Here is a 26,612-nt window from a genome sequence, read left to right on the forward strand (position 1 = left end):
GCCCTTTGGCCAGTTGGGGTCAGCTGTCCTGGCTGTGCCCCCTCCCAGCTTCTTGTGCCCCTGGCAGAGCAGGGGAAGCTGAGAAGTCCTTGACCAGTGTAAGCACTGCTTAGCAACAACTAAAACATGAGTGTGTTATCAACATTGTTCTCATACTTAATCCAAAACACAGCACTATAGTAGCTGCTAGGAAGAAAATTAACTATCCCAGCCGAATCCAGGACAACTGTTTATTTTGTATTAATTATGGTAAACTGCAGAAATTTGCATGCTTTGAAAAGACATATTATCAAGGATTATGCAGAGGACACCACTGTGGGTCTTGCTTAAAAACTGAAGACAAGCTGGTTTCAGGCAGCACATCAGGATATAGGTTTTCAGATTATTAGGTCTGCATTCTCTCACTTAAATATTTCTGGTAGTTTTTCCTGAGGTACTTTGTTTCTCAAACAGATTAAAATGCATTCTGAAGATGAAACAAAGTCTTACAGAAATGGAAAGGATGATAATATTGCTGTATCATATCAGGATTGCAGAGCTGAAGGCAAATGGTAAGTATAGCAGTTGATTTCAAAATATTTCCATGAAAAGTTGGACCAGATGATCTTCGGAGGTCCCTTCCAGCCTGGGCTGTTCTATGATTCTGTTCTACTAATGTTTTACCTGTAGCTGCATAGGCTTAACCTTTACTGGTAAACAATACAATAATAATCACACAGTTTCCCTTCTTTGGAAAAGTCTTTGATATCCATTATTCTCTTCAGACAATATAGACAAACACAGATATAAAAATGTATCAATGTCTATATCTAAATATGGATAAATAAATCTAAATATAGATAAATTGTTAACAGATAAATCCAGTTGAACCCCCCAGATCAGAGGAAGCCTGTCTGAGGAGCAGAAGGCTTTGCTTGTACCTTGATGCTATGATTGAGAATTTCTATTGGGGTTATTGAAAATGTGGCTCTTTCACTCATTCTTTTGCAAAAAGTTAGTGGCAGCTGTATCTATTCTCTTCTATTACAAGGCTGATCCAAAATACTGAGAGAACTGAAGTCAGAGTAGTTAAAGTACAGCTAAGTTACATGCTTCCCCAACTTCTCTGAAGGAGGTGTAACTTTTTTACTAGAATGGACGGCTAAATGGGATCAGATGTCCTGCATGCTCTCTTCTCTACCCGTTTCGTGTTTCAAAAAAAGAAACAGATCACAGTGGAATATAGGTTCCATAACTCAAAGAACTGCATAATACTGTAATTCACTGTTTCCCATGTTATGCAGTAAAAGACACCTAATGCCCATGTACCTTTATGGGGGAGGGTTTAGGATGGTTCGAATGGGATTTCCAGGCACCAGAAACTGACCTGTGTGCATGGTAGAAGTGGAAACAGTGACTCATCCCAGTTAAGATTAATTAAGAGTTTCTGAAACTGTTGACTGGCACAGTGCTTTGTGTCCTTTAAAATAACTTGTGCCGATGACAACAGGAGAAAGACTAGTATTTGATCTGACACTGAACTTTTTAGAGCTCAGAGAAGCCCCATTGCAAAACAGTGGAAAGAGTTTGACACTTTACCTACGTCTTTAAAACATGCTGGATGGGCTTAGTTTTAACTGGAGAGCACAGGCTGTTTGGAGAGAAAGCTCAGTTTATTCAGATAACAGCCTTCTCACGCCTCCTTTCTGATGGTTTATAGGTCAAGGACCCTTATTAAAGCTCATCTTCCTCCTTTTGCATGCTAAAAAGGAGATATTTAGTTCTGATTTACACATTAAAAAGTCTTAAAACTTTAACAAATTGTCCTGAATTTGTCCATGAAGGGAAGTATGGTAATTTATCACTTTAGTGTTCATCAACTTGCAGTCTCTGGCATGTCAGAATAAAGCCTACTGCTATCACTGCTAGTTATACCGTACCAAAAAGCTGTGAAAATGTCAGGTAAAAATAAAATATCTCATGTTTTCTCTTTGAATGTATCAAAAACCCCCACCCACATCCAAAACCCATATTTCCCTCTGCAAACAAGGTAGACTTTAATAACATTCTCAGAGCCTGGCATATTTCAGAAGGCGGCAAATGAATACAAAATTGTATCATATTTTTAGAGTATCCAGTGAAAGTCTGATGCACTACTGATTGAATAAGATACCTATTTTTATTGAAGATTACACTGCCCATTTTACTGAGCATGTTGCCTTCCAGTCATTGCTGGGAGTGCCCAAGCTAGAAAAACACAGTTTAATCCCAAAGCAGCAACTATGAAAGGAACAGTTTATTATATCTCTGTCTAGGCAAAGACTGATTATTGTCACTTTTCAATATAAACTGGTACCGCTCATAAAAGCAATGCAATGAATACAGGTTTAGTACCAAAAAACCCCAATCCCAAAACCCCAAAGTTTTCCCTGTAACAGAGTCAGATAAAGATTAGTGCTTTAACTAACATTTTTTCAAGTGGACACCTTCAGGATGAACCTTCAAATTTTTTAAGCGGAAGCAAAACTCCTACATCATTTTAACACTGTCTGTTTGACATGGATCATCTTCCAGGCCCATAAGCCATGTTAATAACCCACAGGGTATCTTGTGATAGGACAGGGCACTGCTCTGCAAACTCACAGTGATTTTTCTGAAATTCCACCTGTTCATTTTTTCTTTCTAGTACAAGCCTTCTGACCATCACAAAGCATTGCATTCTTTCTGCCTCCACCTTCTCCAAGTTTGTTTCATCCTCCTCTCTTTGCAGTCCACTTCTCATTTTAATAGCCTAGTTTCTTCCAAGTTCAATTCTCTAGGTTGAATTTTATTATTAGAAGGACCAGTCTGCCTGACTACAGTCTAATGATCTGAAATCAAAGTACTTCGCGATGAGAGGTCTTTGACAGAGGATTGGCAGTAATGTTTGATTAGCCCACCCACCTAGTTTTCCAAAGCTACTTAAAAATATGGCCAATAGCTACCACTAGGCCCTAGCCTAGGCTAGAAAGGCTAGACAGACAGCTTTAATAATCAAAGAACTTCCCACCTTCTTCTTTAAGAAAAAGGAGTGGAATGTACATAGAAGGACACTAGGGAAGTTTGCAAGAGGACTTTTAGCTACAGCCATTCTTCATATTTTTTCATAGGAGTTGTAATTTTAAATGAGTCTTACATAGGTAGCTTGTAACCTACAGCTAGATTGTATGGGGTTTTTTCCCACATAGACTCTGTATTAACACAATGCCAAACTAGAAGACTTCTTGAAAGTATTTTTGACAGTGTTCAGAGAAATGCACTGAGTTTACATTCCTTTATCTCCTCCTTGCACGTGAACACAATTAAGAGACAGTATTTGTATTAATAATGCATTAGGCTTGCTTTGATGTTTTAAGTGCTCTTCCTTCTTAAATCATAATTTTTTAGTGGTGGGGACAAGAAGAAACCTGAGAAACTGAATATGGCCAGCCTATTTACAGTGGTAAGTTCCATGCTATTTGCGTGTTTAGCGATCCCAGTTTACCATAATGCTTAAAATTTCTTATTTTTATATATGTATCTCTACTCATGTTGCAGACCTATACCAGAGGCACTTAATTGTTTATGGTAATAGAGTACTCGGAGATCTGCAATGGGAAGGGAAAACGGAAGAGAAAGGAAAGAAAAGGCAGACACGGGAGATGGAGTAAGCTAGCTTAAAATGCTGGAAGTTTTTACTGTCACAGCTACGTCCAACAGATGCTGACATAGGTCTATTAACAGATGGGTGGGAAGGAGGATGTAACATGGACCTGAAATGTGTTTGGGGACACAGAAAGAAAGAAAAGGAAAATCCCCAGCATAAGGATAGCATATGCCAGAAAATTTATCTCCCACACTAGCTATACTTTCATAAGCACCTGGCATCACTGCCTAATGGAATACTCTTTAAAAGGCATTGTCAGAAACAAAGAAATCTTAGCTTCCCTTTTCAAGTTATTCTTTTGCAATTGATTCTAACTTATCAGTACTATACTAATTACTAACTAGTCTCTTCAGCCACTCTCCCACCCAAATTCATATCCAGAAAAAAACAGGAGAGAGTCACAGCAGATTTTACAATAAAATTGCATTCATTTTTACACAGGTGATTTGAAAGCACACAGTTTTAATTCTCTTCTTTTATATGCAGGCCACAATATTTTTGCGTTTTACATAGTTAGAGCAATCATAGATAAAGGGGGCCTCAGGAGGTCATCTGGCCCAATGTCCTTCTCAAAGTCAAGCTAAACAACAAAGTTAGAGCAGGTTGCTCAGAGCCTTCTCCAGGCAAGTTTGGAAAATCTCCAGCAGCTGCAGTTCCACCGCCTCTCTAGGCATTTGTTCCAGGGCTTGACCACAATCATCTGAAGAAGTTTTCATAACATACTGTAAGAATTTCTCTCATTGCATCTTTAGTGACCTGCCCTCCTGAGGGCTTCAAGTGAAACTGCACATGAGCTATTTGAGTTAGCTTGGAAAGGAAATAACAGGGCAACTTCTGTACTATTTCAGTCTCATTGATAACTGTATTAAGATTTAACAGAGTAAATCAACTTCATATTTATCTACTAGCAGACTTGGGATTTAGTCAGGTTTAAGTCAAGGCTGTGTCTAACAGAATCTGAGGTAGCTTTAGGGAAACATTTTTTGTTTTGTAAGTGAAAAGATTTCTCAAGTCTTCCAAATATCTATGGAAAACTAATGACCCTTTACCTCCTGAAGGATAATTCCAGCATTTGAAACAAAACTTCTTCCTGCAGAGGAAACAAGAGAAAACCACTACTGCACAATATAGGAGCGATGACAACTGGCATCACACTCCCCATATTCCCAGTGCTAGCACTGCATGCAGCAGAGCTCCCATCTTCCTCCCCATTTTCTGAAAACCTGTGGGAAACTGGTGGTAAAAATTCACACATAGGAGAAAAGAAAAACACACATTGGTAATTTCTGCTTCCCCACACAGAGGGCAAGAAGCACTAAACTGCTCTGACTCACCTGAAAAACTTTAAAGTGTGACTCACTCACACTTTAAAGAATTATAATTGGGGTTAAAGAATCAAATAAATCGATGAATGAGAAATGGTAAAAGAAACAGACAAAGGTAAAATGTGTCATGCTATGCCTTGAAATCAGAAGCTGTTCTTAAACAAAACTAAATATGTAAACTAAAATATGTAATAAAGCCCCAGTTATTAAAAAAATCAGGTGTTCCCCCTAGAGCAGAGAAAGTTCTTCCAAGGAATGCACATTTATTCCACTTGTGTAACTTAAATGTAAAATTCTGATCTTGAATTATAAAAAAAAGTAAGTCTTAGAGAAATGTGTTAGAAGGTAAAAGAAGATGATCCTGTGTTATGTGAATTTATTTCTCCTGAGATTAGCAAATGATTTTCAGATTGATAGAAGGATGAGATTATCAGAAAAATTGCTTTTCTGCTCCTGAGTTTGAGCATACAAATTATCAGACTTCAAAAAGATGCACCAGAGAGTCCCTTTTGTCCAAATATCATCACCTTTCTCCTTTTCTTATAAACCAGTGAGAGCCTTGCTCAAGTTACCTGAATGTGGAATTTCCTAAACTTCTCCAAAGACCTCCATGCTATTTCCCACAACTTCTCCAACACCGCTTTGTTCCTTGACAGAGAAGTAGACAACATACAGAGGGCGAAGAGCTGAACACTATACTAATATAGTTGCATGGTTCAGCCAAATGCTCCTCATTAAAGAGCATTATGCTTATTTTAACTACCTAACTTACCTGTCAAGCATTGATTTCAAAAGGAGTTAATCACTCCCTCTGAATATTTGGATAAGAATCACTGTTACTGGTGCACAGAGGTATAATGATATTCCTCAAAGCATCCCCAAAAGAGTCAAACTCTTAAGTGTTGCCACCTCTGCCTCATCATTTGATTTCTACTAAGCAGTATGTGCACTGGAAAACTGATCTAGGTTTAAATCAAGTGTCAACATAAAGTGCAGTATCTAATTCTGAAAACTTGTTATGATCTTGTCTTACTGCAGAGCCAAACCAGAACAAGGCACATTTATTCTGAAACTAAAGTGCAATACGCGCGTTCCAGAATTGGTCATTCCTGATTATCTTTGCAGGTAGATGAATCCTTATACAATTTAATTGCACCTTTAAGCTCTGGCAACAAGAATTAAATAAAAACATGGCCCCTGAACAATTGGGAGGAAGCACCTAATACCATATTCATTAAGTTTCTAAACTTTACTTACTTATGAACCTACATTTGTAAAGTACTTTGGAGCACCGTTAAATAAGGTGAGGTTTATAGCTCCAGTGTATTGTTTTTATAAATATTCATAAAATCAGCACACATTCCAGAGGAAATATTGTATTTGAAATGTGGAATTCAGGCTAGTGATTGTAGAATAGCTAAATTTAACTTTTTTTTTAACTGTTTATTATATTACAGGTAGAATGTTCACTTCTGGCTTCAGAAAATGGTTTGTAATGTGTTGCATAGCTCCAGTCCCCTTAAACATTGTCAGGGCCTAGGTAGGGTGCTAGGTAGCTGATTGCTCTTAATCTTCATTCAGTGTTGTCGGGATAAGAGTTTACAGAAGGAAATTATTATAATGTGATTTAATAAAAATAATTAACAAGCTTTTCTTGAATTTTCTCTATATAGCAAATTTTTCTTTATTGAACCATATGTCAGTGAACTTTTCTATAGAAGTTTTTTCTTATGCTCTGATGGGAGAGTTGGAGGAAGAAATGACCAGGTAATAGGAAAATTGTCATTCACTTCATGGCTATTCTTTTCTTGTAATAGAGATCTCAAGCAATTGTCCTCTGAAGTTTGTTCTGGTATTTAGCCCAAGATTAATCTCGCTATAAATATTTAATGCAACTGAAGGAATTCAGTTTTTGTTATGTCTTCAGGCTAATGTCATTGTATGAGTCAGGGGCATCTTGTATTTTCCCACTCTAATCCCAGTCTGTGCCAAATGGCTTAAGCAAACCTACAACCTTTCTGCCAGAAGCTCAGGGTTATTCCTCCTTTTCTTGGGTGTCAGGATAGCTCATTCTCCTCCCATGCCAGTTCTCATGCCTTTCTCTCAATATGTGCTCCTGCTCTTGCTTTTCCTCCTTGCCCACATCCTTCCCTCCTCATCCTCCCCTTGCACTCTCCGGCTCCCATTTTGCCACCAGCCCTGCCTGCCTGGCAAGCTGGCTTCTCCTCTTCCTGCCACAACTTTCCCGTTCACTGTTTTTCCTTTTCTCTGCTGCTTTCCTTCCCCTCTCCATAGGTAACCACCTTAAGAGAGTAAGGCACAGTCCAATGCATGGTCCTGAGGGAGGTCCTGGAAGCGGGATCTCTTGCAGCTGAACAAGTGCTGTGCCAGCTCTGCAAGGGTTTCTACAGACTCCCTATTTCCTGCTCTTTGGCTTTCTCATTTTCATCAAAACCACAAACGTTTTGACTGATGCCTAACAAATTTCCTAAAATGTTGGAACTAATCACATGCAAAGCTCCAAAACTACTTTGTGTTCTCCATAATTAAATGACACCAAATTAGTCAGCAAAGTCAAGTAATTACTTACAATCTCTGAACCACATTTTTTTCTATTAGTTTATAAGCTTTTTAAAGGACAGTACCTAGGAGACCCTAGTAGCTGTATGAAAACTGTGGATACTGATTTTACATAACTCCATCAGCTAGTGAAGTTTGGATCCAGTTTTATGAAAGAAAGTGAAATTAAGTTTCTTGTAACTCAAAGCACCTACTCCCTTCTTCCGCCCCCGTGCAAAACCCTCAACATCAAAAGCTCATGATAACTTCTTAGGCAAGCCATTTATTCGCTCCATGTTCTTACTGCACAGGATCACATGTTAAAAATTTGTTGATAATAAATGAAATTCTGAAAGACATCCCTTAAAGACAAACCAAAATGAGTTGATTATGAAGTCATGCATGATGGAGTTTCCATTAAATTTCCAGGTTTTCAGTTTTCATTTAGTCTTTGCCACTACAAACACAGAGGAATAGCCACTTAAAGGTCACCCAAGTAATAATAATGATTGCCATTGGGAAGGTAAATCAAATACTCTTTGGCATCCTTTTCTTCTATAAGAACAGACAGTGACGCTGAGAGACACCAGATTTAAAACTGATAAAATAACATTTTCTGATCAGATAAAATGGAAATAGGGACTGAGATGCGACAGTTGGTCCAGTTACACTATGTCACTGACAAGCTGTTTCATGTTAGTCTAATAGTGTTTTTTCACAGCCTTCTGAGGTGTTTAGCAGCAGTTATTTTCAGAGGGAGGCTGTGGGGTCACGTGGCGGCATAGTCTGAGCAGTTTGCAGGTTTACGGTTGGAGGGGGGTTGCTCCTTTTTCTCTCTCTGTCTACCTATAACCTATCTCTTCTTTTGTCATCTTTTGCCCTTTTCAGGTTTTCCTTCTGTTTCCATTTTTTTTTAAGTCCTAGCTCCTGAAATGGAAAGAAAACCCTAGTCTTTTTGTTCAACCTCAAAGTAGGGTATTTGTTTTGTAAGCAAGCTGGGATGGCCTGCTCCTTGCAGGGAGTATGGAATCACAGATGGCAAATTCTGCTCTTGTTGCACAAACCCCACAGCGTAGGATAAAAATTAAGAATTATGGCTATAAAAATTATGTGGCTCGATTCTGGAACTGGAATCTAAACACAAACATTGGGTATATGTCATGCAAAAAAGCTGTCAAAATCAGAGCTATACCTTTCTTAACAATTGTCATCGAACAAATAATTCACATTGTCATATATTTTTATTTTCCAATTAATTGTTACTAATGATATTATAAAAGAACCATAATTAATAGGGATTTTGAACCAAAATTAAATTCATTCTGTTGTGTTTTAGTATAAACTAAAAGTTTGAACAAATGCATAAATTCTGTTTTTTCCCCAATTTTGCTCCTTTTTGTAGCTTTTCTATTATGCTGGCAATGATTAAAAACAACATTCAGCTACTCATTTAATTTTAAGTTATTTATTAATGTACTAATATTTTCCAGTTTAAATAGGATATATTTTGTTTAATTGCAGTCACGAATAAGACATCTTTGGCATTCATTTGTAACAAAAGTACTTAGAATAACTTTCCTTATTGACTTTTCTTTTTTTGTATGTGTGGAGCCTTATTTTGTTGTAATTGCATGAGCAGTGCCTAGACATTAATTTTTTTATTTTTCCCTAGGAATGCACACATTTTTTAAAACCAAACTAACATTTCTCAAAGACGACTAAACAAAACAGCTAAATGCTGATCACATGCAAACAATTAAAATTCAATGTCTCTATCTTTACTTCATTAAACTAAAGTGGATATCCTGGAATATAACTTTTGTTTTTACATCTCTCAAGTATTTTTAGAATTCCTGTCTTAAATTTCATTCATTGTAGAAAGTATTTCTAAGAGTAAATATGTCATTATAAGCTTCTATGACTTCATGGATTTTGAATCATTACTTTTTAAATTAAAAATTTTGTGTTACTTTGTGGAAGTTGTATGGTAAGTTAGCAAAGATAACAACTGAAATTTCATTCTGGAAGAACTTAAAAAGTATTCATTATACTGAAGAAAGAGAAACGGCATCTAGCCCTGTTTGGAGTGGAATTAATTCAGTTTCCAATCCTTTTGTTTCCTTTTAGATATGCATACTATTATTCTGGAATGGGAGCTGGTGTTCTTTTTGCTGCCTACATTCAAGTATCATTTTGGACACTGGCTGCTGGCTGGCAAATAAAAAGAATCAGACAAGAACTTTTTAATGCTGTAATGAGACAGGAGATTGGATGGTTTGATGTAAATGATGTGGGCGAACTCAACACTAGACCGTGTGGAGTAAGTATTAAATATCAGTTAATTGCCAACTGAGTATTAATTCTAGTTATTGAAAATCAGTTGTAATGCTTCCCTCAGAACAATGTTATTTTATCTTATTAAACTCCTCTGTAAGCTATGCTATTATTTAGCCAGGTCCTGAGATGTGTATGGATCATTTAAATGGAGCCTGAGGAACAGAGATGTTGGAGAACGCTGCTCTATGCCCTGTGTGGCTGCAAACTTGGAGCTGTGTTGAATTGCAGGTGTTACAAACATGATGGAGCACTGACAAAGTGTACTGTATCCAAAGAGTTCATTTCTGTCTTTTCCACACTTTCTTATTTGTTTGGCTATAAATTGTTTTTTTCAGTGATATCTCCAAGATTAATGAAGGAATAGGGGAAAAAATGGCAATGTTTTTTCAGGCAATGGCTACCTTTTTCACTGGATTCATAGCTGATTTCACAAAAGGTTGGAAATTAACACTTGTGATCCTGGCACTCAGTCCTGTTCTGGGATTCTCATCAGCTCTCTGGGCAAAGGTAGGCAAAAAGCATGAGTTTTCAATAAATTGGTAAGCTATATCTTCTATAATCCCATTTGGTATTTGTAAGACTTGAAAATGCAATCTGACTATTAGTGAATTTAGACCTTGCTTACATGCAGAAAGGTGTGAATAGGTGCATGATGGCACTGGTACAGCAGAAGTAGTGCAGTGCCTCCACCATGGACACAGCTATCCTGCTGCAAAGTTTATATAAGTATAACATACCCTCACACGAAAGGGTAAATGAGCAGTACCTTTGCCTTCTTCGCTGGACTCCACGACAACTACACCAAAATAACTGAGTACTCTCAGTAAAAATAAATAAAATCAGAAATGAAGTAAAATGGCACAGCTGAGGTCATCGCAGGCAACTGACAGTAAGTTCTGGCATACGATTCACATACGATTCTGTGATTCTGAACCTGCAGCGACCCAGGTTTCCTGTGATAAGGCCCATCTGGGGGCTCTGACCCCAAGGCGAGGAGGGCATTACCCCTGGGGACAGCACAAGGACACGGGCAGACACAGCGGGGCAGCCGGCACACTGCGAACTCTGCTCCAGATCGTCCCTTTGCCATTTGCTCAGCTCCCAGTGACTTACTGAACACAGCACGTGAGAAGTGAATGCAGACCACTCTGAGAAAGAAATAGACTTCATCTGTAGAAATAGAAATGCATTTGGCTAGGACTTTCAACGGGGCACCAGGGTGTCAAGTACCAACTCGCTACTGAGCTTCAGTGACACTGGCCAGCCTTGCCCTTTCAGCTAAGATGAAAATCCCAACCCTATTTAAAATGTGCAGTCCCTAATACTTCATAGCACGTGAGTACTCTGCTATAACTTCATCTGCAGCCTACTGTGTGTTGGGAGCACGAATGCTTCTGCGCTTGTCGGGCAACCAGTTGTCCTGACACAAACCAGAACTGCCTGACAGTGGTGGTGCAAGTATTTCTAAGTGTAAGGGATCTTAGTGAGCTCCTCTGGGTTTCCATAATGATGGAAGTATAAAAGAACTGAAAATCCAACCTCATTTTTTGGCAGCAGATAACATGCATTTTTCTAGTTAATATATTTTATGCATTGTCATGGTGCCCTTCATCAAATTTCTGCCTTGGAAGTCAAATGTGGATTCTTTTATAACACTTTATTATAAAGTAGATAGGAGATTCAGTACAATAAATTAAGAATTCTTAGACAACACTTGAGCTCGTTCTGGTTTTGCTTGAATGGGAGAGTTAAAATATTTTGCTTCTACACAGATAATTTCCTCATTCACTAACAAAGAGCTAACTGCATATGCAAGAGCAGGAGCTGTTGCAGAGGAAGTTCTGGCAGCAGTTTGAACTGTGGTAGCATTTGGAGGACAGAGAAAAGAATCTGAAAGGTGAGAATAAAGTTTCCATGTGCTGGCTGTTTTTACAATAGTGACTAAAGGGATTTTGAATTTTTTTATATCTTTGCTGCTGACTTTTTTTTCTTTTCTCTACTTTTTTATTAGCTTCAGAAAGCATCATAAAACATGCAGAGATGCAGTCCCTTTCCCAAAGAGAATATGGTCTTACAGGCCTCATAAACCCAGTAAGAGTTGTAAGCAAAATAGGCAGGCACATGGCAAAAAAAGACAAGTATAACACTAAGGTCACAAACCAAGGTCATGCACATGTATTTATTTGTATTATACTATGGAACATCATTCTTGCCATCTTTTTGATCTTTTATCTAAAGATAACCAGCATGACCACAAATACTGGCAGGAGTTTTTCAAACTCAAAGTTCAATAACAGTTGTGTCATCCGCAGAAAGCACACACCATCCCCTGACCTGCTTCTCCCTTTATGCTCCAGCTACCACTGCTGCCGGTTCAGGCAGCTGAAAAGAAGTTCTTTGGGTATCTACACCTCACTTTGCAGTTCACCCCAGCATCTTTCTTTGGTTACCCAGTGCTGTTCATCACCCTCATACCTCTCATCACCTCTTTTTCCTACTCATCCTTAAAGCACTGTTTGCCAGCTACTTCCTGCCACGAGTGCACTAAATGTGATGTAGGTCTTTCCTCATGACCCAGAAGTGGGAAGGACCTCCTGTGTTATTGGGATCAGGTCCTGCTACTGTAGTAAGCAAATGCATCACCTAATTCCTTTGCTAATAAGCATAAAAGCTCCATCCTAAAACCAGGTAGGCTTTTTAACTCTACTGCCGCAGGGAGGCTATTCTACTGCTTGACTGTCTGAAGACTGGATATCTCTTTCCAACAAAGTGTATGCATAGTTCCTATATATTAATTTGTTACTGTACCAGAAGTGAACATTTGCTTTAGTAGTTCTCTCCCATGGGTTTACTTTCCTGTGCTGTTCATAGAAATAAATCATAGACTCTCTCAGGTGGCATTTTTCTAGGACACCCAAATTAAGTTTTTAGTTTTCTCATATCGGTTTGCCATTTCACTGGTCACCTTTTATTTTACATAATTATGGTTCATCTACTTCTCTCCTACTACTACCCTCCAACATCATGTATCTAGTTCTGTAAGACATTTTGGTATTCTTTTGTCCTCGTCCTCTCACTGGTCCTCTGTACTGATCCTCTCAGTTTTGTACCATCAGGAAATTTCATTATCCTGAGTATTGTTTGCCCACCCAAGTCACTAGAATAAGTAAAAAACAACAAATCCCAAGACTGACTGAAGAATTTGTGTTGTCAACTCCCTTGGGTATTATAGCTCCCCACTGAACACCACTGTCTTGCTTCAAACAGTTCCTTACCTTACCATTCTTTTATTAATTCACAACTACTGTTTAATTAATAATTTATCCTATGGCTTTAGGATAAATTGGCATGAGACGGCATTAATGAAGTCCTAATGGATTAGTTTTACTGTGTCTTGCCTCTCTAGAAAAGACAGTATTAAAGAAAAGAAATTGGGTTAATCCTTCACTTTCATAACCCATGACACATTTAATTTCTTGTCATTTTGTATGATTTTATTTTATTTCTGTTTATTTCTGATTTTATTATTTTCTTCAGGATTTGTTTGCAAGCTTTATGTGCTGTTTTTGTCAGGCTACAAGCTTGTAATTTCTCAGCTTATTGTTTCTTTTGTAATACTTCAGTCCTGCAGCTCCATCCAAAATTGGAAAATAATCACTAAAAGTCTTTACTACTAGACTACTGTTATGTTTGCCAGTTTATTCAATACTCTGGAATAAAGAGTTCATGATCACCATGGGAGGTACATTCCTTCCTTACTGCTTTCCCTTTCAAGTCAGGTGTGGTAATTAAAATACCCTAATTCACATTGGTCATCCTGCTTTTGGCACCATCCACATCTGTGGGGTTTTTTTGTACTGGAAGTTGAGGCTGAACTACAGTTTCAGAGCTATCAATTATCATCTGTGCAATTATTATCTGTGCAATTGCACCCAGTGCAATTATCATCTCAATGCTTTTTAATTTCTAAGACCCATGAAATGGAAAACCTTTGTTGCAGACCTTTTTCGTGGGTTCGTCTGTAATTACTTTAACTGATTCAACCTGCAATCATTTTATCCTTGATTTTTATCTAGAACCAGCTTTATCTTAATAGCCTTAAATTAACTCTAAAAAAAATGTCCTTTTGTTTGTTCAGTGACTATTTAAAAAAGAAACTTCTCAGCTATCAATTGCCAGAGCACATGGGTCACACAGCTATTGCTGGTATTTGATTCTTTAGTCTCTATTTATGATGTGTCTCTCACAGTCACACACTTCTGACTGAATTGCTCTCTCTGTCCATGTCCAAATCCAATCTAGACTATCAGATTTAAGCACCATCCCAATAATATCTTTTACATTCATCACCAAAGAGATTTTGACATAAATTGATACCACTTTCTCCATATCACCATTCCTCCTTTCTTTACAATGTACTACAACACTCATGCAACAGTTATCCCATCCTTGTTACCTTTATTTCTGATCCAATACCAGTATTTTCTTTCTCCTGTTATTGATTCTTCTACTCTTTTAACATTGCTGTAGTTTCATTAATCCTCCTATACATCAGAACTGGTTTTAGAATTTATATGAGTCTCTCCCAACTTTTAAGCTTTATTCCCTCAGAAAATTTATCCTAAATCCTAGACACCTACTACAAGCTACTTGGATGAAGTCTGCACATTAAGAGGAGAAATCTTTCAGCCAGTTCTTCCCATGTCTAGGCACTGCTTAGCTTTCTTCATAGCATCAGTAATATTCACTCACAGTTGGAAGATGCCACTGAAAATCACGAGACAAGCTGTTTAACAGGTCGCCACAGCCTTTTCCACTCATCCAGGACTTGTTCCAGGTAAAATTGATCAACTCAGTCTGTCACAACATGAAAGACAGTCAATACATTTTATTTTACTCTTAGCAAGACCTTTCTCAGGATTGCATTACTGTTTACAAAAATATTTTATATATCTTTGATATATTTTATGGGAAATTTATTAATATACACAATGACAGAAAGAGTAATTTCCTGTATGTTCTGGGTTTTTGGTTTTTTCTTTCAGAGACAAAAAAAAATTCAGAAGATGCCAAACACATTGGTATCAAAAAGGCTATTTCAGCTAATATTTCTATGGATATTGCTTTCTTTTTGATATATGCATCATGTGCCTTGGCCTTCTGGTATGGAACCACTTTGATACTTTATGATGATTATACAATCAGAAAAGTCTTTACAGTAAGTATTCACCAGTAGCTGAACAATGTTTATGAAAAATACTGAACTGATCCTGTATAATCTTATTGGAATATGTGACTTTAAATTTTAAGTGAGGTTGAAGTTAGCTTTTCAAACTACATTTTTCACTTTTTCACCCCTGCTAACAAAATCAAAACCAGTACAGTTCTGCATACGACTGACATTTCTGTAACTTGGATAGCAACATAAACATCACCTACCTCAAAGTCCCTTGTTAAAAAGTGAGCTTGGATCAATAATAATTACCTGCTAATTTTTTATTCAGTCACACCAGATCTGTGCTAAAGGACTGAGGTATAACTTCTAGGAATCATGATTCATGCCAGGTGGTCGCATTCAGGAGAGAAAGACCAGGCAGCAGGTAGTATTCCCTTTGTAACATGTTAGCTCCTGTCTTAGGCACAGTTCATTTGCCTACAGTCTTTATCTACACTGATATCAGGTTGGACGTTTTGTTGGAGGGCTTAGGGTATGACAGGGTGGTTGGGTCGAAGGTTTGATCTCAGTCACAGCCTGCCTGCTAACGAGTTTACACCTGGTCAGCAGGTCAGCAGCTCTTGAAGCCATCTTCTCCATTATGCTCAGGCACCAGGGTCTCTAGCAAGACCTAAGAGTCTTTGAGGAGCAGCTCATTTAATTGTTCCTACTTGTGACCAGGTGGGTACATCCATTTTGTGGCCAGCAGGACCAGGGAAGTGGCCATCCCTTTGTACTCAGCACTGGTGAGGCCACACCTCGAATACTGCATTCAGTTTTGGGCCCCCCACTACAAGAGAGACATTGAGGTGCTGGAGCGTGTCCAGAGAAGGGCACCGAAGCTGGTGAAGGGTCTGGAGCACAAGTCTGATGAGGAGCGGCTGAGGGAACTGGGGTTGTTTAGCCTGGAGGAAAGAAGGCTGAGGGGAGACCTTATTGCTCTCTACAACTGCCTGAAAGGAGGTTGTAGAGAGGTGGGGGTCGGTCTGTTCTCCCAGGTAACAAGTGATAGGGCAAGAGGAAATGGCCTCAAGTTGCACCAAGGGAGGTTTAGACTGGATATTAGGAAAAATTTCTTCACCAAAAGGGTTGTCAAGCACTGGAACAGGCTGCCCAGTGAAGTGGTTGAGTCACCATCCCTGGAGGTATTTAGAAAATGTGTAGAAGTGGTGCTTAGGGACATGGTTTAGTGGTGGACTTGGCAGTATTAGGTTAATGGTCGAACTTGATGATCTTAAAGGTCTTTTCCAACCTAAATGATTCTATGATTCTGTGATTTTGTCCACTCCAGGCAAAGCCAAGCAGGTGAGTTTGTACTACCAACACCCTGCAGAAACCAGCTGGGAAGGAGCTTTGCTCTCGTGTCCTCAGTGAAAGCAACTGGTAGAGCAGGGAAAGCAGGAGGACCTGCAGCCAGGCTTCTGCCTTATCTGGCAAGCAGCACATGACTGCAGAGCAGGGCTTATTGCTGGCCCTTGCAGCAGGCTGTACTCGCTGTCACCTCCTCTGGGCCACTAACAATTTACACTGTAATGTAAGCTTGATTTAATACTTAGGTATGATTAGAATAAAATGCAAATAAGCCTTTAATCCCAACATCTGAAATGGGTGGCAGAGCTTTGTTTCAAATCACAAAGTTTGCCTGAATAAATATACTTCAATCTTCATTCTTAAAAAAAACCCAACCCAACAACTGAGAGAGGATTCTAGATCTTCTGTAACTATGCTCACTTTATTGATAGCATTTATTTTCAGCTATCAATAATTTAAAGGACTGCCTTTACAGTGACTACATCTGTAGAGATTTGGCAATGTAACTTCTACTTTCAAGTCCTATATCAAACAATATTAAAATATTTGTATCATTTATAAATATATGAGTTATCTAAATACTATATATAGAATCTAAGGGTTATGTTTCCAATTTTTGCTGCATCAGATAACAGTTATGAAACAATGCTGAAGTGTCTGCTGACATTTCTACCTCTGAGATCACATCTACCTTGTAGTTCAGAGATATGAGTGCAGCTGTTGTAATTATACCCACACTAACTCAAGTAACTAGCTGAGATACCAGTAACAGCAGCACTATGCCTGACAAGGATTGGTTTGAGCTATGGTATTTACTTACCAGACTTATGGTACATACTGGCTGGCTGGGGCTGTAAACTGGTACATACTGGATGGCTGGCAGGGGCTGTAACCTTGCTACTATAGTATCATAGTGACCACAATGCTATTTTAAAACTGATCCTGGGTTGTCTACACAAGCTATATTTCTGCCTTTGGATATTAGTGCACTATTCCCAATTCTGGACTGTTCTGGGAGGAATGAAAACAAGTGCATTAAAACCTAGTCCCCCATCTGTGTTAATATGGTACAGCTGCTGTCTCCTACAGTATACTAAAGGAAAAAGTGTAATCATGAACACAAATTACTGTTAGTATGGAATGGCTGGATGCAGATCTGTAGGTTACTCCTTCCTTTCACTGATGTTTTAGATTATTTCCTCTATTCCTTAATTTACGCCAGTGAAGACTTAAGGCCCTGAGCATTTGCCTTGGTTACTCACCCCTGACAGCAGAACTGCCAGTGACCTGGACTGGCAGGCAGCTTCATGCATCTATGAGTAGTTGCAGCTACTTTGCAATGGGGCCTGCTCTGTCTCATTATATGGTAACATTAATGTCTAAGATTTCACAGCCCTGTACCAGACCAAAATGTCATCAGGAATCTAAACAATGTTTTCTTCCCTTTTCTTGACATGTTATTCTGCACAGGAACCTCAAATTGACAGTGCGTCCAATGCTGGCTATAAACCAAAGCACGTTAAAGGAAATTTGGAATTCCAAAATGTTTACTTCAATTATCTTGCTAGGCCAGATACTAAGGTATTACGCATGGAGATGATACAGATTCCATTTAAGAGAATGTGCTGGTTTTGGCTGGGGTAGAGTTAATTTTCTTCATAGTAGCTAGTATGGGGCTATGTTTTCGATTTGTGCTGGAAACAGTGTTGATAATACAGGGATGTTTTAGTTACTGCTGAGCAGTGCTTACACAGAGTCAAGGCCTTTTCTGCTTCTCACCCCACCCCACCAGCGAGTAGGCTGGGGGTGCACAAGAAGTTGGGAGGGGACACGGCTGGGACAGCTGACCCCAACTGACCAAAGGGCTATTCCATACCATATGGCGTTGTGCTTAATGTTTAAAGCTGGGGGAAGAAGAAGGAAGGGGGGGATGTTTGGAGTGATGGCATTTGTCTTTCCAAGTCACCGTTACGTGTGATGGAGCCCTGCTTTCCTGGAAATGGCTGAACACCTGCCTGCCCATGGGAAGGAGTGAATGAATTCCTTGTTCTGCTTTGCTTGTGCGCACAGCTTTTTTAGGCTTCATTTAAGGCTTGATTGCCTTGGAGAAAAATAATTGCTATAATTAAAAAAAAAAGTGTCCTACAAATAATGGAAACCTTTGCTTTTATCTAGAACTGATAACACATTTTAGCCAGAACTGGTTAGTTAACTAAATTAAGAGCCAACCTTCTGAAAAAAAAGAAAAGTAACTACATGAAATTTCCACTAAAAGCTGTAAATCACAAATAGAATGAAAAATGCTAATTGTAATAATACTCATTTTAACGCAGTAAAGATGTTATAGCAGTATACTGATCTGCCAAATTGTCCACACTGTAAGTCTGGTATAAGTATTTCTCTGAGAATCTGGCAGCAGATCCAACACCTAGTTTATTGCATTTACAATGCAAGACCTGCCCCTTTGAATGAAGAGATTGTTTTGTTTGAGAGCTCTCACTGAGGTAAGTCTTGATGCAATTAACTGGGAAAGACATCTGAATGATTTCTGAAAATATGTTTAAGAATGTCTTGGAAAATCTTCTTCTTTTCCAATGTGAAGGAAGTCCACTTTCACTAATCTGTAAAAGTGGATCTGTTTTGACTTTGTTCAGGTAGAATATGAAGATGGAGAAGAACAGGGCTTTCTTAGTCAACTTTTAAAGAAATAGACAGAGAAAATATTCCAGCTCTCCAGTTTCTAAAGAGATCAATTGAAATGATTTGGCACTTATATTAACTGCCACTAGAATCAATATGAAGACTATGAAGACTACTATTCTCAGTCAATTCTGCATCAGGTTTCTAAAATGTTTATCAGATTATCTAGTATTAGAGAAGGGCTTTGGTTTTTTACTTCTTCCTCTGTCTATTACAGAGGTCACATTTTTAGCACTTAATCCTGGTGAGAAAGGGCAAAGGATGTTGCGTAACAAAGGAAAACGAGAATGATGAGCAAGCCAGAGGATGCAAGGGAACATACTGTATTAATGGAAACATCATCACATAGTGCTAAGTTGCCTTTGCCTACTGACAACAGTAAGGTCTAAGAGGGTAGTGCATAACAGAAGACATCACTCTGCATTCCTAAACTTGTGCAGATATATGTGACATCAATGGCTGGGAATTCATCCCACGTGATAGCTGCAGGAACGCTTCCCCAGCAAGGGCTGCAAAACCTGCCCAAGACACAGAGCAGGTGCTTGTGTGCGATGAATGTGCCAGGCTTGCTGTTCTTACAGCTACGTTTTAGCAGGGTTCAAACTACCTAGGCTTATTCTCTAATATTAGTTTGTGTTAGGATGGAGATAAAAACCTAAATAATGCCCTCAGATAGGCCCATTCTACCTTTTAGCACTTCTTATCTTGCATGTTTATGTGTAAGAAAATACTGTGAAGATACTTTATACTTCTCACTTCAGTGGAGGACAAAGTATTTGGCCCAAAGCTGACTGAAATCAGTGAAATGTTTCCATTTGCATCTTCAGAGTTTGGATCAGGCTTTTAGCTTTTATTTTATTCCCAGGGCTAGCTTCCATGTAAATGTCTAATACTGTAATAAGTATATTACCATTGAAAAACTTACAAAACAAAGACTTTTGATTGAGTTCCAAGGTAGCTTAAGGGTTTAAACTAGGTTGTCTCAGTTCATACTTGCTCACTTCTACATCACCTGAATCTCACAATTCAAAATATTCTTTATAAAAATGACAATTTTTCAGAGGTTTTAGTACTACTGAAACAAAAGAACGCTTGCTTTACCCTGTTGTTCTGAAACAAGAATAGTCCTGACAAATGTTTAATGGAATATTGGCTCTCCCACTTCTTTTAAGCTAAAAACCTCCTCATGATGGCTTCCTACTGGGTTACTCATAATGAAATAATATGATGTTTTATATAAATATGCAAAAACAAAACTATAAATTTTTTCTCCTTGGTAACTGAAAAAGAAATATCCAAGAAAAGTTTCCCCTTCATCTCATTACACAGAGGTTTACAAATGTGTCTCTGCTTCTTGAAGTTCTAAAGAAAGCTACAGAGAAAAGCTCCCATAGGCCAACAGCAGTGTAAGAGGGACAGAAAAGTTCTTCTTTTTCTACAACTGCAGTAATTGCTGTGTGGCATCTTCACCACCTCTCTGAGACTGAGCAGTAAGTTTGCATGGAAAGCAGACCTTCACTTTTGCAGTAGGTGTGAAATGCCACATTTTGAAGGGATGAACAGAAGGAAGAATCTCTTCATAGTGCAGTAAAACTCCATAAACTCCACGTCAGCCCTTCCACAATTTCACATGTAGTTCTTCCCCTTTACTAGCTAGAGCTCTCTTGCAAAATTTTATTGTAGTCTTTAGAGTTTCTTCAAATTTACACTGACATTTTTACATACTGTTATGTTTTTGGTTACCTTTCTTACATGCACAGATACTGAAGGGCTTGAATCTCAAGGTTAGCTGTGGCCAGACAGTGGCCCTGGTTGGTGGCAGTGGCTGTGGGAAAAGTACAACTGTTCAGCTCATCCAGAGATTTTATGATCCCAAGGAAGGCACGGTAAGATACCTCAAGTGAGATGACTGCTCTGTGTGTCACAGTTGTTGGAAGTCTAGTTCTGGCCTCACTGCCCTTGTTCCAATGACATGGTAAAGTCTCCCCCAAAAAGGCATGTGCCAACCTGGGGAGAGAGGTTCCTTGACCAAAACACTTGGTAAACAATTTTTGTCTGCTTCCTTTTGTTTAGGTTACCATCGATGGGCAGGATATTAAGACCCTAAACGTAAGATACCTGCGGGAGATTATTGGTGTGGTGAATCAGGAGCCCGTGCTGTTTGCTACTACTATTGCAGAAAATATTCGTTATGGCCGTGAGGACGTCACCATGGAAGAGATTGAAAAAGCTACCAAGGAAGCAAATGCTTATGACTTCATCATGAAGCTACCCAACGTAAGCAAACCAGCTGTCCTGCTGAAATAATTTCTCCTAAATCTTCTTGTGCCAAATAGTTCCTTGGAAGGGATTCTCGTAAACAGAGGAAGCTATCCCTGGAGCTGTGAATAAGCAGAGCTGTGCAGAGCTTCCTCATAACTTTTGAGAATAATGTCAATTTTACATCTTTAGGTCATGACTTGGTGAGTGTTTGAAGAACTATTAGAATTCCAGGGACACAAACGATTAGGCAGGTATATCCAAGTGGATGTTTATCATGTAGTGTTTTAGAGGAAGGAGAAGATGCTGCCAGGGCTACTGATACTGATGTGCCTTTTCTTTACACTGCCTTTCTTTGGTGAAAGGACTGTGCCACTGAGTGTTTTGGAAATGTGTGTAGTTGTCTTGTAGAAGTTTGAAACTGTGGTTGGAGAAAGAGGGGCACAGCTGAGTGGAGGCCAGAAGCAAAGAATAGCAATTGCCCGAGCTCTGGTTCGCAATCCTAAAATTCTTCTGCTTGATGAGGCAACGTCAGCTCTGGATACTGGGAGTGAATCAGTTGTGCAGGCAGCACTGGACAAGGTCAGTATTACTCGTTCATTTGAAGAGCTGCAAGAAAGAGAAACCCCTAAAAAGTCTAAGGTAAGCCTGAATTTGGCAAATACTCTCTGTTCATACAAAGATTGGGAACTCTAAATGGAGATGAATAATGAGATGCTTTAAAAACTAAGTACATTAACAGTCTCTTTTGAAATTTGCCAGCACTAGCTCTACCAGGTCAGGCAGACTTCCCAGTGGTGAAGTGTTTTTGTAAGTGCCCATGGAATTCAGTTAATGACATTATGGATAGGACTGAACTGTAACAGACTTTCCCAAACAAGCTTTAGTCTTTGGAGCCGTGGAGAGCTCAACGCAGGCTAAGAGCTAAATATTCCCAAGCAGGTTTGGGGATCCATGTGGGCTGTGTTCTTATTAACACACAGAAAAGTAAGTCAAAACCAACTTGAGGGTGTCTTCAAGAGCAGCTGCTACATGTTGACTGCCATCTAGACATAACTTCTAAACCACCTAGACAACTGAAAAAAATAGCCAATCCTGTATTTCTTGTTGTCTTCTCTAAGCAAGTGTATGAACCACTTAAAAAATAGTTCCACCTATTCCTCAGGCTGAATCAATCATATTCTTTGGGTTTTTTCATTCCTCTCTTTCTCCCTCTCACTATGCATCTATGCTTATCCTCTGGGTGAACACAAATTACCTCCATTGCATAAAAATTTCTGCAGTGATCACAGTTTATCTATGGACAATATCTTCAATAAGGATTTTGCCTTCATATGCTATTCTGCCTCAGGAGAAGTACCTTACTCTACCCACTTGTCATGGTTTAATCCCAGCCGGCAACTAAGCACCGCACTGCCACTGTCTCACCACCCCCGCAGTGGGATGGGGGAGAGAATCAGAAGAGTAAAAGTGAGAAAACTCATGGGTTGAGATAAAGACAGTTTAATAAATAAAGCAAAAGCTGCGCGTGCAAGCACAGCAAAACAAGGAATTCATTCACTCCTTCCCATGGGCAGGCAGGTGTTCAGCCATCTCCATAACATCTCCAACAGTTAAGGGCTCCATCACACGTAACAGTTACTTGGGAAGACAAACGCCATCACTCCGAACATCCCCCCCCTTCCTTCTTCTTCCCCCAGCTTTATATGCAGAGCATGATGCCATATGGTATGGAATAGCCCTTTGGCCAGTTGGGGTCAGCTGTCCCAGCTGTGTCCCCTCCCAGCTTCTTGTGCACCCCCAGCCTACTCGCTGGTGGGGTGGGGTGAGAAGCAGAAAAGGCCTTGACTCTGTGTAAGCACTGCTCAGCAGTAACGAAAACATCCCTGTGTTATCAACACTGTTTCCAGCACAAATCCAAAACATAGCCCCATACTAGCTACTATGAAGAAAATTAACGCTACCCCAGCCAAAACCAGCACACCACTGTGCAGGGCTGTCTCTGGAAGAATCAGGCAACAGAATCTATATTCTCATCTTCAAAGATATTTTAGTCCCTAATTTTTACTTGGATGCCTAACTGCCACTAATTTCAGTGAGAGTTAGACTCTCTGTCCACTAGTCCTAATCCCTGATAATTCACACTACTTTGTGAAACTATGCTAGTTGGCACACTCAGGTATCTTTCTCCCAACCCATGCCTTGTAAAGTGAACCCAGAGACAGGAGGGCAGAGAACTGCTGATCAAGACATATTTGGTGGGATCCCAACTAACTGCTGCAATATAAAACTTATTCAGCTAGTTTAAACAAGTTACTTAGCTTCTCACCTCCTCCACCTATCTTTAAAATATGCCATATGGTGAGCTGAATCTCCTTGTTGACTTTTCTGGCAGAGCATGTCAGAAAGACTTGCTCAGCCTAGACTAGCTCTAATGATATTAAGCAAGACAAAGCTAAGCTGTTGTGTGCCAAGCATTCATTTGTCCTCCTCTTACCTACTTTTTCTCTTCCTTGCTGTGCTGCCCATGTACCTCTGTAGAAGGTTTACATCAGATCTAGAGAGAGTAGACCACTCTTCCCCTGCAGGTTTCACCAAACCTCTGCTGAATCTCTGTTTACTGTTTATATGGATGGGGCGTTCTGCTTTTTATAATGAAGGACCTTAACTTGATTTTCTTTTACATTTTGATGTGATTTTAACTTTTTAAGATCATCTCAGACATAATGAAGCTTTCAGACTACCAAGAAAATGCATACATTTTTTTATAGGATGGTTTGAACATCTGTCATTTCCAGTTCTTAAAATCATGTAACAATATTAAGATATCAGGTTTAGCTGGAAATTCTTTGAGAATATTCCACACATTACAGTTTTCTCTTTTATTTTCTAGGTGTAAAACACTTATTAAGCCATTATTCTAGCAGTTCAAAATGGTAAGTGAAGATTTTTAAACTGAATTATATAAAGCTTGGGTTCACTTTTTGGGTCATTAGATATTAATACCAATTTATCCCAGCGCACACTGTCACAATGTGCCTGTAAAAACATCTTTGTCGTGTCAAACTACATACTTAGAGGATTTATTTTATTATTCTTGACTAATTAAAAAGATGGAAAAACAACGTGAGTAATAGAAGTATGATTTTAAGTACAATTTTAGAAAAATACCTCCAGCTAAGTCAAATGAGTAATTTAGAGCAAGTAAAATTGCTAAGTGATTAATTTTTAATATTTGTGAAATGCTCTGAAATAGAATTGTCACTGACATGCTTTATGGTAGATAGTCTTCTTTCAGTGGAAACTGGATACATAACCTGGGAGGATATTGAAGGGGCAGTTTCAAAAACAGAACCTTTAGGTATTTGTGTTTAGAAAGTAATAGTCTGACATGAAAAAAACAGAGTACCTTAATTTATATTTTCAAATAAAATATGTTTTGCAGTATTTGATTTAAGTTACATTTTTGCTTTACTTTACTTCAGAGGAACTGAAAAATAATGTGAAATTCAAAATTTCTCAGTTGACAATTTTTTACTAGAACACCATTTCCAAGGAAAATTTTTCAGTGAAAATATTTTGTTCCACTCTAATATGAAGACAAGACATATTATATGTACCTGACAACGTTAACATGGAGCCATCGTTACGCTGTTTCCAGGTCAGGAAAGGACGCACTACACTTGTTATTGCTCACCGTTTCTCAACGGTTCGAAATTCGGATCTTATAGCTGCACTTGAAAATGGTGTCATCACAGAACAAGGAACACATAATGAATTAATAAAACAGAATGGAATTCACTACAAGCTTGTTAATATGCAGGTAGCTTTTTGACAAAAAAATTTTCATAGCTTCTATCATATTGTGCGCTATTGACCTAACTGGATTGAATTGCTCCCAAAGGTACCTCCAGCTTTGCAGTGTTTTCTCAGTAGAGAAACTGTAGGGGGAAAAAAAGCTTCCCTGAAGAGTGCTAAACTTCATATTAAGAAAACTTCATATTAATTAAAATGTGCAAGTGTAATTCAAAGTTGAGGATTACAGGAATTCTAAGCAAAAAAGTTGCTTTAAAAGTACGACATTAAAAATAAAGTATGTGAGAAGGTAAAAATTAAGATTGTGGCAAAAATTAAGTTCTGGAGCTGATCAATTCTCAGACTACTTTTCCAAATCATAGAATTATAAAATAGCTCAGGTGGGAGGGGACCTCAGTGGCTCATCTTGTCCAACCCCTGCTGAATGCAGGGCGGACTCTGAGGTCAGAGCATGTTGTTCAGGCCTGTGTCCTGTTGGGTTTGGAATCCCTCCAAGGATGGAGACTCCACACCCTCCCACCCTCATTGTGAAAACTCAAACTCTTTACGCAAGTACTTTTGCAAATCACCAGCATCTTAGTGGCTCAGGCTCCTGAAGTTTTGTCATTCAGATATGGTCTATCTTGAATATTTTTATTATCTCCCAAGCTGTCTCCTGAACTTCTCAAGCAGTTCTCTCAGGCCTTAACTTTGAAGCAGCCGGAAGTTTGCTCCTATTCTTCATGGCTCACTCCTCATGTTGAAAGTTCCTCTTGTTGACTTTCTGATTCTCTTTTACTTTAAGGCCCTTTTATATAATTTTTGCATTTTAAAGAGGCTTTCTGGTGGGTCTTTTCAATTAATTTAGTTAACTCTCCTGTGTGTTTTCAGAACAGTTTAACATGACAAAAAATGAGAAAAAAAATATCTGTGGCTACAACTTCTCCCTCCTTGTAAGTGTTAGTGTATTGGCAAGTTTTTCACTGAGTATAGAAAAGACTTAATGAAACTTCAATGCTTGATTGGTCTTTGTAGAATTACTCACTTCTTATCAATATTCCATTTACTTAACAGGAATTGTTGTTTTTCTTTAGAATTGATCATCATTTGAAAGTACAGGATAATACAGAATCATAGAACGGTTTGGGTTGGAAGGGACCTTAAAGATCACCTAGTTCCAACCCCCCTGCCATGGGCAGGGACACCTTCCACTAGACCAGGTTGCTCAAAGCCCCATCCAGCCTGGCCTTGAACACTTCCAGGGATGGGGCATCCACAACTTCTTTGGGCAACCTGTTCCAGTGCCTCACCACCCTCACAGTAAAGAATTTCTTCCTAATGTCTGAACTAAATCTACCCTCTTTCAGTTCAAAACTGTTACCCCTCCACCTGTCACTACAGTCCCTGACAACGAGTCCCTCCTCATCTTTCCTGTAGACCCCCTTTA

The 26,612-nt window shown here is 38.9% G+C and overlaps 1 pseudogene; it reads left to right on the forward strand.

Moving 5' to 3' along the window:
- The first annotated feature begins 459 nt into the window (after positions 1-459).
- The window catches only part of LOC140647264 (ATP-dependent translocase ABCB1-like), a 48,867-nt pseudogene continuing 22,714 nt past the window's right edge, over positions 460-26,612 (forward strand).

The sequence above is a fragment of the Ciconia boyciana genome, chromosome 2, assembly GCF_034638445.1.
Source record: "Ciconia boyciana chromosome 2, ASM3463844v1, whole genome shotgun sequence".
NCBI classification, from domain to species: Eukaryota; Metazoa; Chordata; class Aves; order Ciconiiformes; family Ciconiidae; genus Ciconia; species Ciconia boyciana.